The following is a 15,971-nucleotide window of genomic DNA, read 5'->3' on the forward strand; positions in this document are numbered from 1 at the left end:
GACTTTATCTTATCGTCTGGCCTTCGCTGTCCTCTGCTAGTATTCTCTCGTTTCACAACTGTCCTCCAAAACACACAAACGTATCTCGTCACCTGCGAGTCGGCCACAAACCTGTTAATGAATTAGTTCTTGGGGAGGGGTGACAAACACAGTTGGAGGAGAGGCTTCTTCGAGTTACTTGATACTTTGTTTTCAAACCTTTCCTATTGGTTCTGTTCTGTTTTCCAACCTTTCTTATTGGCTCTTTCTATATGTTTTAGGTGTGTTCTTGGTTAATGTATATTTCACATATGACCTATATAAGATTGTGCGCCACGGAGTGAAGTGGCAGTCTCCTGAGAACATACCGTGTGTACTTCTCGGACAACTGTACTAGCTGCAGCTAATCAAATCTGATCTTTTACGCCGACAGAGTGTCCCCGTGTCTCTGTTAGCTGAAGCAGGAGAACCCAGGAGATTAAGGCGTACCCTGCGCCGCCGGACCCAAAAGGTTCTGGTTCTTCATCATGTGTCCCCATTGTAATTCCTAAATCCCCACACAGGTACAGCGCGTTTCACACGTACCCCTAGGGCACCATCACTACAGTGATACAGGCCGTACACGGGTGAGTACATGCCGTATCACTAGGGCCTACGGTACCCCAACTATAGTGATAGGCACGTACTCATGCGTGTACAGGCCGTAAACGCGTGAGTACGTGCCGTATCACTCGGACCTACAGTAACACAACTATAGTGATAGGCACGTACTCACGCGTGAGTATGTGCCGTATCACTCGGACCTACAGTGACACAACTATAGTGATAGGCACGTACTCAAGCATGCACGGCACGTACTCACGCGTGAGTACGGCCCGTACACACGCCCTCAGAGCGTGTGCACTGCGTTTCACAGCTTACACTGGTGATAGGAGGCGCACACAAAAGGAATGGAGGTGTCAGACTCGCACAAGGCTGGACATCAAGTCATTGTCAGTGCAGTCCTTCATGTGCAGGGCCTAGGTGCGTCAGGCAGTGATGTGGCACATGTCTCATCATGTTGTGGCACAATAGATGTGTGATGAGCTGTTTACACATGTCATGTGTGATGGGGCAGTACGTGGCACACTTCCCCTTCACACTTTGCACATGTGTGCATGTAGGACACACGTGTCAAGCACTGCATCACTGGTATGGCACAGTCACCAACACCCGCAACTGTCCCCTGATGCCAGGTACACGGATAATTACACCTGACATGTGACCACCAGCGTGCCACGATGTGACTATGTCATGTGTGTGTCATGTGTTCCCATGAGCTTGCCGTTGGTGTTCCGTCAACTCCATCTTCTGTTGCAGCATCCAACATGTGTCTGTGTGCATACTGCATATGTGCATGACACACATATACGCACACCATGCCACATGTGGACTCACACGTTACATGTGTCATGATGGTTCCAAGATGACTTCCTGACATGAGGCAATATCTGCGTTGTCTCAATGTCTGTCTCATCAGTTTTTGACATGTACCCCTTCATGGAAATGTGTGTTATCTGTCCTTTTTCAGATGACATGTGACCTGTGCGTCTAGACTCCCGCCAACTGTCTGTATGAGATAACATCCTTCAAATGCTGATATGTGGATGTCTGTCACTCATGTAATGTGTCTGGCTGGTCACTTACACTGGCCCACAGCTATTTTAATGGCATGTCACGTCAACATTGCCATGCAACTATTGTGGCTGGCTCTTCATAGGAGTATCACCTGGCTGGCCTACGTGTCCTGGATGTATTGCACAGACCAGACTCTGTCTTAAGCAGATGTGTATTAGCTGTTGAACATGTGCTCACCTCAGTGACATTGGTGTGGTAATGCACTCACTCTTCGTTATTCCTTCCAAATCTCTGCAGGGCACCGCCTCTCCCCAGACGAATGCCAGACCTGGATGCCATGCGTGAACATGACTGCATACACAGATACCGCTTCTCGCAAGAGTTGATAGAGAACTTGACCCGCCGGCTTGAACCACACCTCCAACCACAACACAGGTATCCTACAGCTCTGACCCCCAAGATGAAGGTGATGGCAGCCCTACATTTTTTTGCCACCGGCATGTTTCAATTGACCATAGCTGATGTTGGTGGCATGTCCCAGACAATGTTCAGCCGTGTCCTGCATGATGTTTTAGAAGCCATGTTGGTGCACCTGGTTGACTTCATCCATTTTCCCACTCGTGAGCAGTTGACACGTGTCAAGGGATGCCTCACGTAATTGGGGCCATTGATGGGACACATGTGGCTTTGGTACCACCACAGGCACAGGAGGTAGCCTTTCGGAACCGCAAACATTATCACACTATCAATGCCCTTGTGGTGTGTCTTGCTAAAATGCTGATTTCAGATGTCTGTGCCCGTTTTCCAGGGTTGGCATACGATGCCTACATCATGAGGCGTAGCAGGGTGCCAGAAATGATGCTGCAGCTGCACGTGGAACGAGCATGTCTTGTTGGTGGGTATACTCTGTTAGTCCTGTGTTTCACGCTATCTTTGTATCTTACGGCATCTCCTGACCCACTTCTTCACATGATGTTTCCATGTAGAGGACTCTGGCTATCCCAACATGCCATGGCTGATGACGCCTCTCCGCAACCCCAGAACAGCCGCAGAACACCGGTACAACGACACCCATGGGCAGACGAGGCGCGTGATTGAGAGGACGTTTGGACTCCTGAAGAGCAGATTCCGGTGCCTCCACAAGACCGGCGGCGCCCTCCCATATGCCCCGGTGAAGGTCTGCAAAATCTTCATTGTGTGCTGCATGCTGCACAACATGGCAGTGGAGAAGGCCGTGCCACTCATCCTTGATCCGGATGAGCAGGATCATCCACCCGTGGAGGATGAAGGGCTTGGGCACGGGGCAAGTGAGGATGAGGATGAGGATGAGGACATCCGGAGTCAGCTTATCCGCAACCTCTTCTCATAATGGTGAGTCCCTGTGTTTGAGTGTGCACGCTTTGAGCCTTGTGTGGCATGTGTTGCAATGTGTGTGTCCAGCTGACCGTGTGCTAAGTGACTTGGAGGTGTGTTCTGATGTGTCATTCAAGTGATGATGTAATTCCACACATTTTAGCTGGGACACTAAATTTTTTAAGGGCATGGTGACAACATCATTCCTGTAGAGTACATGTACATGTCTGCAGATTACTAGCTCTTCGCTGACTTGTTGTGTGTCTGTCCTCCCCAGGTTCTTGCGGCTGTCGTCTGCTCATGTCATCATTGCCCTCCTGCTATTCCTCATGAGTATTGCAACGTGTGCTGGATCAGAGTTACATGCACAGACATTGTGAAAAGTCATTTTGGGTAAGGAGTGCAGCAAGGCATTTTGTGGGTGGTACGTGTTTGTGATATGTGGGGCCTGCTCCTGTGCATGTTGTGTTACCATGCATACATGTCGACTCACCATGTGGCACATGACGTGTTGCATGGCTCCCATGAATTGATAGTCACCGTTCCTGACAGTCATCTGTAATGGTTTGTGGATTCTGATGAAGGCATCAATGTGTGTATAACGTCCCTCAGGAACATACGGGATGCTAATGGTGGACATAGTGTGGGACATCCCCATATGAGGCTCAATGGGGAATTGCACACTCTCCGTGTGCAGCAAGGGGTGTTAGGCTCAACCCCTTCACTTGTGTGCCAGCTCAGTAGGATTTACCACATCTGTGTGTTGAAGGGGGTGTCCAGTGTAGGTCACACAGGGTCAGCCAAATGACCTGTGAGTCTGTTCCAATTGATGCATTTTCCTTAGTGTGAGGCTGAGTAATAAAGGTGTTTGTCACACTCCAAGGTGCCTCATCTCTGTCAATGCAGGTCTCTTGCCACTTTGCATGCGGCATATCTGGCATAGTTGTGGAAGATTATGCATAGGAGCCCATGTGTAGTTTAGCAACATCAATGCAGTTGCTCATGGATTAGGCTCCCTATTGGGCATGAAGTACATGGTTGTGTATGTTTTTTGGCATGTTGGTCCACACAATGGGACAGCAACACCTGCTGAGGGTGTGTCTCCTGTGCGCAGGTCGGCCTTCAGTTTCCTGATCCGGTGTCATGCTTCTTTGGTGATTGTACATGCATTGTCTCTGGGTGTGCCATGTGACACTGGACACTCCTTACTTTACACACGCGCCTGTTGCAGTTGTCCTTCTGACATCCTAGTCTTTGTGTGCAAATTCTGGCATTTTGCAAGGAGATGCCGCCTGCTGCTGAGGCCCCTGCAGCAAGGGCCCACAGAGTATCCAGATTTGGCAACACACACGCCTCCAAGATGCTCCTCACTTCCTTCCTCCACCCATTCATTAGGCTGTCCTCAGCTTGTCTATGCCACTGTTGCCGCCACGCGGTGCCAAAGGCTGGACCATCAGCACATGCAAGGTGCACATTGCACCACCATCCTGTCCTTGCATAACCCACATCACACTACAGTCTGATGTAGCAGCCACACTCCGAGCTATGTCCATCCGCACATCTAACGCCTGCTGTCAGACATACCCTGGGCACACACACGACACCTTTGCATGCTGAGTGTGCAACTCCAACTGCCTACACTGCGCTGCCCCGCCTTCCAGGCCCTGTCACACCAACCAGGTCACGTCCCTAATACTCCCCACCGGCTCTGTAGCCCAGCAAGGGCATGGGAGTGGGACTCAAGGCTTCAGCATGTAGTATGGTGTCATCGTCTGGGACATGGCACAGGTATCATCTCTCAGCATGTCAATCTACAGAGTGTCCAGGACCCCCCTCTCCACCATCACATGCGCACAGCACCTCATCATCAGCTCGTATGCCATTGACAGCCAGGTGCTCCTCACCCTCAACAAAGACACAGACATTGGCAGTTCCATCATTCAAGTATGCATGAGATCCATTGATGAATGGCTGAACACGAGCCACCTGAGGCTGGACTTGTACAGGACTGAGGTGATCATATGAGGATTGTCCCCTTACAGCTGGGTCAAGTGCTTGTGTCCCACCCGCAAGAGCCCTGCACAAGCACCCAGTGGCCACACACACAAGATGGTGTGCATCATGTTTGGCTCGCTCACATTTGTCATGCTAGTCCACAGCATCTGTACCTCATGCTGCAACGCCCTCTGCATTATGCACATGATCCACAGATAGATCCACTCCAAGAAAAGACAGACCATCCCCCAGGTCCATGACAACATCTGTGTCAAATACTGCCCTGCCCTCTACGGAGCAAGTACATCCAAACTCCCAGGAAACTTGTCCACATCCAGGGTGCATCTGCACACCTCAGCTTCAACACCCTGCGCCCCAGCCACCTCACCGTCCACCATAGATAGCTGCAATGGATCACTGTCTGCTGCAGGATGACCTCCACACTCCCCACCCACACTCAGGAGGCAGTCCATAACCCCGAGCCCAAACCAACCTTGCACGTCAGTCATCCTAGATCCCGGTGGGCCATCTCCGTGCATCCAACCTTGCCCTGGACACCGTTCTTCACTTCCACCGTAATCAAGCATACAGGACATTGTTCTCCCACCTGGCCACACATACCTGGGACTCCCTCCCCGGGAACCTCCACATGAGCCATGACCTCTACGCCTTGATGATAATCTCCCAAATAGGTCTGTCCGCACAGTTTAGCAAGCCCCCCCTCAACAGCCAGAGGCCATCACAGGTGAGTGTTGTGCTCCATGCCTACATTGAATGATACCTTGTGACCCATGTGTGTTGTGTACCCGACTCTGATCCCAGGGTATGGATGGCTGGAGTTAGTTCAGGCATAGTTTGACATTTCCACACACATATGTTGTTGAATAATGCAAAATGACAGGAACGTCTCCCAGACCAAAGTAATATATTTTTTTGCAGTGGGGTACGTGATTTGGTAGATGAAATTAGGTGCTCTACCGGGGGAATAGAATCCAAAGTTCACAGGGGGAGATGGTATCCTTGGCATTGGAAGTCATCAGAGTCCAGGGCACAGTGTTGGTCACCATTGGTCAGACTGTGACCAGCAAGTCCATGTGGCAGAGAATGTCATTGGATGAGGTGCTGCTGTTGCGCCAGAGGGCCAGGTGCCAGGCCAGGTGACCTGGGAGATGTGGATGGTCCGCTGACTCTCACGGTCTTTTCTGTGGACGACCCACCTTCCTCCGAGGACCCTCAGATGCAGGCCTTGACGATGTTTGGGACGCTCCGTCAGACGAATCCTCCTCCTCCTCCTCCCTCCCTGTGTCTCGTGCTGGTCTACGCCTGATGGCACAGGGAGGGTTGCCCATGCTTTGGGCGATCTGACGGAGTGATTGGCTCAAGTCCCTGTGCACCGCCAGGAGCTCAGCCAGTCTTGCCTCCATCCGTCCTTGGTGTTGTTGATGACTGGCATGATGCTCGACCTGCAGGTTCTTTATCTCATCGAGGGTCCCCTGCATCTCTGAGAGTCTCGACACGACCTGGTTGATGGCTCTGGTGTCACGCCGGTATGTGTCCAGGATGTTGCGTATGTGTGACATACCGGTGTCCTGAGCTGGCTGGTCAGGTTTGCGCCTCCGCCTGCCTCCACTCCCACCACCCCTGCCCACTTGAGCCTGGCCTACCCTTGTGGGCACATCGGGTCTACGGGACCCCTGAGGGATGGCATTTGCAGGGTTGCCTGCCTCCTCCTGGGTGCCCGGAGAACCTTGTCCCTCCTGGTCAGACTGGCTCTGTTGTTCAGTGCGAGCAGGGCTCCTGGGTGTGTCCTGGGATGTGGCAGGAATGGGGGGGGTGGTTGGCACAGATGTACCTGACGCAGGTGCTGCAGGGGCTTGGGCACTAGAGGGGCCAGGTTGGTCGGGGTCATCCACGGAGTGGTGAGAGTCGTCGCTGCCGGTGAGATCATCTTCACGCGGAGCCTGGGACTGTGATTCTTCCCCCCCAGTGTTGGGGGGAGATCGACAACGTTGCCCTGTGTGTGAGAGAGAGACAATGTTAATGGGGTTTCATGCGACATCTATGTTTCATACATATTCAAGTTGACACAGTTCCTCCAGGTAGTTGGATGTGCCTAGCAGTCCTCTCAATGTCCACTTGGGGATGGGTATGTTGCGGGGGACAGATTGGGATGTTCTCCTGAGTGTTTGACCTGTAGATTGTTGGCTATGATGCTTATTTGGCTATGGATTGGTCTTGTTGTGTCACATGTCCATTGTGGGAGTGTGTAAATCCGTTGCCTGCCCCGGGGGTGTGTGCTTGTGTTAGGGGGGTGTGTGACCGGGCCAGCTGTTGTGTGTAGTGTGATTTGTCATTGGGTCTCCCAGGTGATGTGTCTGTCCCCTCATGGTGCATGCTGGCATGACAGTGAGTGTGAGTTCCTGTGCTAGATACCTGTGCTTGTGGAGTTGGTGTTTGAGTGTACAGTGGTCCCAGGAGGGCCTTGTGCTGCATACAGCAGGGCCAAGTGTCAGCTGCCTTGTCAGTACTTTGCCAGTCCCTGTGCATTGTGCATGGGTATGTACCTATGCCATATGGGCTGAGGGCATTGGTGTCTGCGTCTCATTTTCACAATGTGTAGTGTGGGGCCCACCCTCCCAGGCTCCCGGACATCCAGTCTTGTGTTTGTGGTTGTTGTAGCCTTGGACATGGCCTTGCCTTGATTTGTGAAGGGTGCATGGAGACGTTAGTGGCATGAGCGTGGTTTTTGAGTGTGGTTGTGTGCGGTGAGTGCTTGGGGGAAGTTGCGTGCATTTGGTGTATATGTGGTGTGGACCCCATTGCCCCCATGTTACGTAAGTTGTTTGTGTACTCACCAGGCTCTGCGACTCCTTCGACTCCGTGTACTCCCACCGGCGGTAGCAGGGCCATCACCTCCTCCTCCCAGGGATGGTAGTGTACGGGTCTGCGGGGTGGCCCACCTCCAGTGATTTTACTCTGGGCATATTCTTCGTTCATTTTCCTCTTGACCGCCCTGCGCAGATCGTACCACCTGGCTTGGCATTCATGCCTGGTCCTTCGGATGGGCGCAACAGCATTCACCTTATCGACAATCCTCTGCCACATGGCAGATTTTTCAGCTAAGCTGGTCTGTCTGACCAATGTTCCAAACAGCTGTGGCTCGACTCTGATGACTTCGTTGACAAGGAGGTCCAGCTCCGCCATTGTGAACTTTGGATTCTTGTCTGTAGGCATGGTGTGGGGTTTGGGTGTGGGTGTGGATGGTTGTGGGTGTGTGTGTGTGAATGTGAAGAGGGGTATGTTTGTGAAGGTGGTTGTGTGAAGGTGTGTGAGTGAAGGTGTAGTGAAGGTATCAGTAATGTAGAGTTGTTTCTCTGTGGGGTCTGGCAGCTGTGGGTCTGATGCAAAGGCACATGGGTTGTGTGTGTGGGCCCTTTTTATTGGTCCATTTTTGGGTGTGGCTGTGTTTGAATTTTGGTGGGTGTGTTATAAGAGGTGGTTGTGATTTAGGGCCTATGTTTGCCTGTTTGGATGTGCCAGGTCAGTCATTGAGATGTATTTTGTCATGTAGACGTGTTTTGTGGTGTTGTGCGAGTCGAATTGACCCTCCTTGTGCTGTTTTACAGTGTCCTGGTTCTGTAAGAGTCTTTTTCGCGTAGGTACGGTCCGTACATATGCGATGCTGGGTGAGGGTGCTGGGGTACGGTGTTGCAGTGCGGCGCGTACATGCGGTGGGGGTACGGTGCGTACACGTGCGGGCCTGGGGTACGGCGCGCACATGCAGAGGTACGGCGCGTACATGCGGGGGTAAGCACGTACATAGGGGGGTACGGCGCGTACAGGTGTGGGCCTGGGGTACTGCGCGTACATGTGGAGGTACGGCGCGTACATGTGGGGGTAAGTCGCATACATGGGGGGGTACGGCACGTACAGGTGCGGGCCTGGGGTACGGCGCATACATGCAGAGGTACGCCGCGTACATGCGGGGGTATGGCGCGTACATGGGGAAGGCACGTACATGGGGGTACAGCACGTACATGGGGGTACGGCACATACAGGTGCGGGGCTGGGGTACAGTGCGGACAGGGGGGGTAAGGCGCGTACATGGGGGGGTACGGCAGATACATGGGGGTACGGCGCATACAGTTGCGGGGCTGGGGTACAGTGCGGACAGGGTGGTGTACGGTGCTGACATATTGGGGGGTGGGGGGGCTGTACGGCTCGTACACAGGCATAAGTTTACCCGTGTACATGTGTGCTACTGCGTTGGCTCCGTACGGGCCATTTTACGTGCGATTGTGTATTCGGAAGGACAGTCAGGATCGTACTTGCGCGCTTGGACTTGTGTTTTACGATTTGCACGTAAAAATGTCCGGCTCACTCTCGTACACTTTTCCCGACGATATTCAGACGTAAAAACTTTCCGATGCCCTCTCGTACACTTTTCCCGACGTTATTCGTAGTTATTTTTCACGTACGAATCGTACTTGGCCATTTGTACGGTACTTGTACGACTCGTACGTAAAAAAATATGGATACGGGTCGTACGCAAATTATTTTTAACAGATCAGAATCGGCACCTAAATGTTGAACAGAAACAAATATATCAACAAGTGAAAGAGCACATTGACCATGGATTACTTCATGAAAAGAAAGGGTGCTCATGTACATCATTTCAACCTATCAGAATGTATATGAGTGTTCAAGCTGGAACAGGAAAAAGTTTCTTAATTAAAGTAATTACAAGTTATCTGCAGAAAACAACTGAGTCGAATTTGTCTTGTGTTGTCACTGTTCCAACAGGATTGGCAGCACATAACATTAAAGGAATTACTTTACATTGTTTACTAATGCTAACAGTAGAGCATGAGAACAAATTGGAATACTACAAGCTATCTGGAGAAGCTTTTGTGAAGTTTCAAGAGTCCTGAAGAAAATGAAACTTCTCATTATTGATGAGGTGAGCATGGTCTCAAACTTGATGCTTGCCATTGTGCATTTAAGAATGTAGCACATTCTTAAAACAGAGTATAACGTGTTATTTGGAGGAAAAAGTCATAGTTTTTTGGAGATCTACTGCAACTGACTCCGGTAAAAGGACAACCAGTATTTAAAACACTTGCACATGAAGATACCAGAAAGTCTCTTGGTAGAGTCGGTAATGTGAACATTTGGACTTATTTTGAATACAAAGAACTGACAACAAATATGCGACAAGCGAATGATGCTGAATATGGAAGTATTCTTCAAGATATGAGAATTGGAATTCTTACAGAACATGGCAAACAAGCTTTGGAGAGCCGATTACTTTGCAATGTGAAAATGTAGTTCCTGCAAAAGTGTTCATGAAAATTGCAGAAAATAAATCAGTGATCTGCTTCGTGCCAACACTGCGCGAGTGATCCATATTCAACGAAGAATTATTTAAACTGGAAAATGAAGAAATTATAAAAATGGAAGCCATCGATAAAATAGAGCATGAAGGAATCACTATTATTTTGACGGGAAAGTTGAAAACAAAACTGGATTCTTTAGAAAATATAATATCTAAAACAGGTGGTTTAGAAAAGTCACTATATGCATGTGTAAACTGTCGGGTAATTTTAAGGCGTAATTTGGATGTAGAAAAAGGTTTAGTTAATGGCGCAATGGGTAAAGTGGTGGATTTTGTTAATTATCAGAAAAAAGAAGGAATTGAATTTTTTTAAATTTAATTTGATCAGATTGAAGAAGTTAAAGAAATTGGTCGTCGTTCAGTTCATTTTTTGCTTGTTAAAGATTTATATGTCTGTAGGAAACAATTTCCATTTTCTCTGGCATATGCAGTGACTATTCATAAATCTCAAGGATTAAGTGTAGACAGTGCATTGATTAACATTGGATCTACCGTATTTAAAGAGGGTATGGCATATGTTGCTTTGTCGCGAGTCAGAACATTATCTGGTTTGTTTTTGATGAGACAAAGGTTACTGCAGATGCAAACTGTGTAAAAGAGTATAATAGGTTATGAAGGGTGTATGCTCCAAATTTTGGTCAATAACCTGTATTTGAAAAGCGTGTGGTTGGTCGAAAAAGAAGGTTTGAGAATATCTGTTCTGAAGGTGTCGAGAAGGGAAAAGAACAAGATAATGTTGTGATTGCAAGTAAAAAGAAATCGGACACTGTTGAAGAGATTGTTGGTTATCAGTTTGTAAATAGTTCAGGTGTCAACTGCTATGCTAATGTAGTGGTCAATGTTGTTTTTTATCTTGAAGGATTGCAAGGACAAATTATGCAGAATCAGCATTTTGTTCTCTGTTGCATTCTGTTTATGAAAAATTGACAACAGATACAAGTAAAATACAATCTGTTTCAGATGTTCCTAATCTTTTGGATGTGTGTTCTGGTTCTACACAATTTACACAAAATATCCAACAAGATGCTCAGGAATGTATATGCTTACCATTTTTGAAAATGAAGGTGTAGAAATAGAAAATATGTTTGGCATTTCTTACAAATAGGAACATCATTGTGAAAATTGCATGTATACATGTACCACTAATGTAGACACTGGAAGATTTCTGTATTTAACATTACCAGATTGTAAATCAGTGTCTTTCAATAAATTAGTTAAAGGTGCAAATCAAAACATGGAGTGTAGCCAATGTAAATCAGAAATGTTATCCACATTATTTTTAACAAAATATGGACAATACATAATTTTAATTATGCAACGTTGTACAGCTGATGGAAGAAAATTGGATACTTTAAAAAAGCAATTTGTGGCAACACAACTATCAATATCAGGAAGGACTTTTGTAGCAATTGCAATAACTTTCCATGATGGTCCTTCCACCACATTTGGACATTACACTGCCTATCTAAAATGTGACAAAGGCTGGACACTTTGTAATGATTCCCAGTTGGTTTTCAAACAACTTTTGCCTAGGGAATTACCAAATTCCTACCTAATATTTTTAAAGTCATAGTTTTAGGAAGATAATTCACTCTCTGAGGAATTTATTATTATAATTTAATAGGACTACCATTGGACAATTTACATAAAAAGGAGTGCAAAAATACCATTTGGCCTCAAGGAAAGGTATATGTTTGAATTATGGACTTTTTTGTGCTCATTGACTCGGTGAATATTTTAAAACAACAACATTTACAGTTTTTATAAGTTAAAGTTATAACACTTTGTTAGCCATAAGCATTTCATATATGTGTGATTTGTATTTTCTGGTATTTTACTGAGAATAGCATGTTGTTTTTTTTTAAAGAATCTTTTTGATTGTTTTTTTTTTGCCCGCTGTTAAGTGATGAGTATGATTGAAATCACTATTTCTAGTGAAATTCAATATATTCTGAGAACAGCAAAAAAGGCAAACAAATTACTTTGTTGAAATTATGCTGTGTTGTAAAAAATGTATTATTACATGTTATAACTATTTTTTTTTCTTTCACACATCCTAATTATAAAATAAGCAATTTACATCAATTTACATTGAAAAATAAATCTGAAAAAAATGTATACCATTTTTAATTTCTATTACCGTGAAGGTAAGTTTAACTAAGTATTAATATGCAGAATGGGCAGATCTGCAAGAACCTACAAAGATTGACCAAGTTTTTAAAAACACTCTGTTTATACCTATGTAGTTTTGAAATCTCTCTGTTATCGGATATCATGTGACCTCCAAAAAAACAGATTTGAGTGGTTCATAATACTCCATGTAAACACGACCTCATCATACACACCACTTTGCTTTGAAAGGGTGTTCTATAAGTGTTGTTGTGCATGATTGTACTGAATACTCATAGAACAAGACACATCTCCAGATTTATCAGTGATGTCATTTGAGATGTCATCAGTGATGTCACTGACCATGTCATGAGTGATGTAATATGTGACATCATCAGCAGTGCATTGCAGGGGCGTGAGTTATAGTTAGCTGAACTAACTAGAACGGGGGAATTTCTAGGGTTTTGTACGAGGGAAATGTCCAGCTAACTATAACGCCCCTGAAACCTATGTTTTTTTCAGTGAATTTCTTAGGTCTTTTAAATGCCAATTCCTAACTATAACGTGCATGAAACCTATGTTTTTTTCAGTGAATATATATATATATATATATATATATATATATATATATATATATTGGTGGTGGTCCCCGGGACGTGTGGTATTGGTGTGTCGATGGTTTCGAAAATGGTAGTCTATATTTTACAGTGGGTGTATCAAAGGTTATATTAGGGTGTGATGAGGTGCATCAGATTTTCACGTGGATGATGTCATCAGTGATGTCATTTGAGATGTCATCATTGATGTCATCATTGATTTCACTGACCATGTCATGAATGATGTAATATGTGACGTCATCAGCAGTGCATTGCGGGTGCACGAGTTATAGTTAGCTGAACTAACTATAACGTAGGAATTTTTATGGTTTTGTATGAGAGAAATGTCCAACTAACTATAACGTCCCTTAAACCTATGGTTTTTTCAGTGAATTTCTAAGGTTTTTTAAATGCTAATTTCTAACTATAACGTGCCTTAAACCTATGTCTTTTTCAGTGAATATATATGTATATATATGTATATTACCTACTGGCGGTCGCCAGTAGGTAGTTGTAGTTAGGACCAAGTTTCCATAGGAAGAACATTTTTTTTTGCTTATAACTTTGGCATCATTTGATGAATCTTCATGACATTTTCCAAACTAACTCTTTGTTCATATCAGCTCCTATGTGGGAAGTGTGGGGGTGATTCGTCAAGGGGTCCAAGAAAAAAGTGAGGTCCCAAAACATGTTTTCTCCATGTTAATTACCATAGGGAACCTTAGACAAGGCTTCAGGTCAAACGGGTGAACGGAATTGCCCCAAATTTGGCAGGGAGAAGGTTCTTGGTCTAGAAAGCACACTTTTGTTTATTTGGTGTAAATCCGTTCAGTAGTTTTTGAGAAATATCGAAATTTACAGATATCGATATTTGGGAATTCTGCCATCTGATTGGCTGAGGCATGACGAGCATGAGCTTGCTGCTCATTGGTTGTTAGCGATCAAGCGGTTGCAACTAAGAAGTGTTGGCCGCCATTTTGTGATTCCGTTGAAACAAGTAAGGGGGAAAAAGGGCAAAAAAATTAGGAAAGGGGAGGGTAGGAGCACTGTAATGTCTGTGGGGTGTTTAGGGTGAGCGAAACAGGGAGTGTGAAGCGAAGTATTTAGTCTTACCGGTGTGAAAGTAGTGTTTTGCCGAAAGTGAGAGGGCCCTGAGGTAAGGTGCCGGTACACTTGGGAATGATAGCGTGCGCCTAAACCGTGAGCTGAGTGCTGTAAACTGATGTGCTGAAGTATTTATCCCTACTGGTGTGAAAGTGCTGTTTTGTGCAGAGTGAGATGGTGCTGAGGTGAGGTGCCGGTACACTCGGGATGAAAACATGCGCCTAAACCGTGAGCTGAGTGGTGTAAACTGATGTGGTCTGGGCGTTGTAACTTACTGGCTGCTGTCGGATAGCTGTGCAGGTGGTGTTGGTATGCGTTTAGAGTATAGCAGGAGTGGGACGTAAACTACTCACTGGTACTGGTCTGATGACTCGGGGATGAAACCGTGAGCATTAAGTGATTTGTGTGGGCGTTGTAGGATACTGGCCACTTTAGCATATCTGTGTAAGTAGTGTTAATATGTGTTTTAACGATACAGGGAGTGGGAAGCGAACTACTCACCTCTACTTTCTGAAGACTCGAATGCAGTGTTTTAGGAAGCAGGAATAAAGAAATAATCGTGAAGAATATAATGCAAGAATGTTGCAATGCCACAGGAGAGCAATGGTGAAATCAGGTGTGTCTAAGAAAGTGGGTGTGTGTAATAGGAAGGAGGAATAAAGAAATAATTGTGAAGAATATAATGCAGAATGTTGCAATGCCACAGAAGAGAAATGGTGAAATCAGGTGTGTCTAAGAAAGTGGCTGTGTGTAATAAAGCGATGGAGTCTGAAAGTTATATAAAGAGTGTCTTTATTAAAGTGCCATAAATGGATCCACTGGTGCAAGAGGTAAGGCATTCAGTTGAGGCAAATTCCAACTGCTTCTGCTGTATTCAAATGTATGCTCCTGCATCAGTGAATTTCACATTACATGTTACAGTTCCATGTGACATAAACAATACCTATTACACTTGAATGACTCAAAATTCTATAATGAAAATAAAGGTAGGATACAATTAGCACATATATCCTTTAAGAAAAGAAACACACAAAAAATTGCAAAGTGTAATCATCAAACTTCTTCGGTACCCTGGTACTCCTTTGTTGTAACACAAAATTATCAACAGTAGAAGAGTCAGCAATCTCTTGTATGGTAGATTCAATCTGGTGCGTGTCAGAATTGGTAATTGTTCTAGTCACTTCGGAACTTTGAGGAGGAACACAAAATTGTGCTTCGGAGAAGTACATTAGGTACCCTTCTCATCAAATCATACATTATTGTCTTCAGCTCTTTCCAAAAAAAAATCTTGTGCAAAGAGCGTAGGCACCGAGCTGAGGCAAACTCCAACCGATTCTGTTATATTCAAATCTGAAGCTGCTGCTTTAGTGAATACCACATTATATGTAACAGTTCCATGTGACATAAACAATAGCTATTAGACATGAATGACTCAATTCTATGATGAAAATAAAGGTAGGATACGATTAGCACACTGTGCCAACCAGTTCCTAAACAATGTTATATTTTTTGATGTTGATCGCCAGCTCGTGAGTAGAGGCTGAGGATGAGTAAATTTGTGTGAAAGGGCTTTGTGGATAACAGGCAGGCAGAGAGGCGTGTGCACAAAGAATAGAGATGGTTTCAAAATGGATGTCGGGTTTAGGCTAATTTAGGAAGAAAATAGCGTATTTCGATAGGGTATAAAGATAGAATATCGACGGGAAAATATCGACTAGCATTAATATCGTGGTAAGAATATCGACTGTGAAAAATATCGTAATAGAAAACATCTTTGTTAAAAATATCGTTTCTTGAGAATGACAAAAATATCGTCAAGAAAA

Source organism: Triturus cristatus, chromosome 8 (genome assembly GCF_964204655.1).
Source record: "Triturus cristatus chromosome 8, aTriCri1.1, whole genome shotgun sequence".
NCBI classification, from domain to species: domain Eukaryota; kingdom Metazoa; phylum Chordata; class Amphibia; order Caudata; family Salamandridae; genus Triturus; species Triturus cristatus.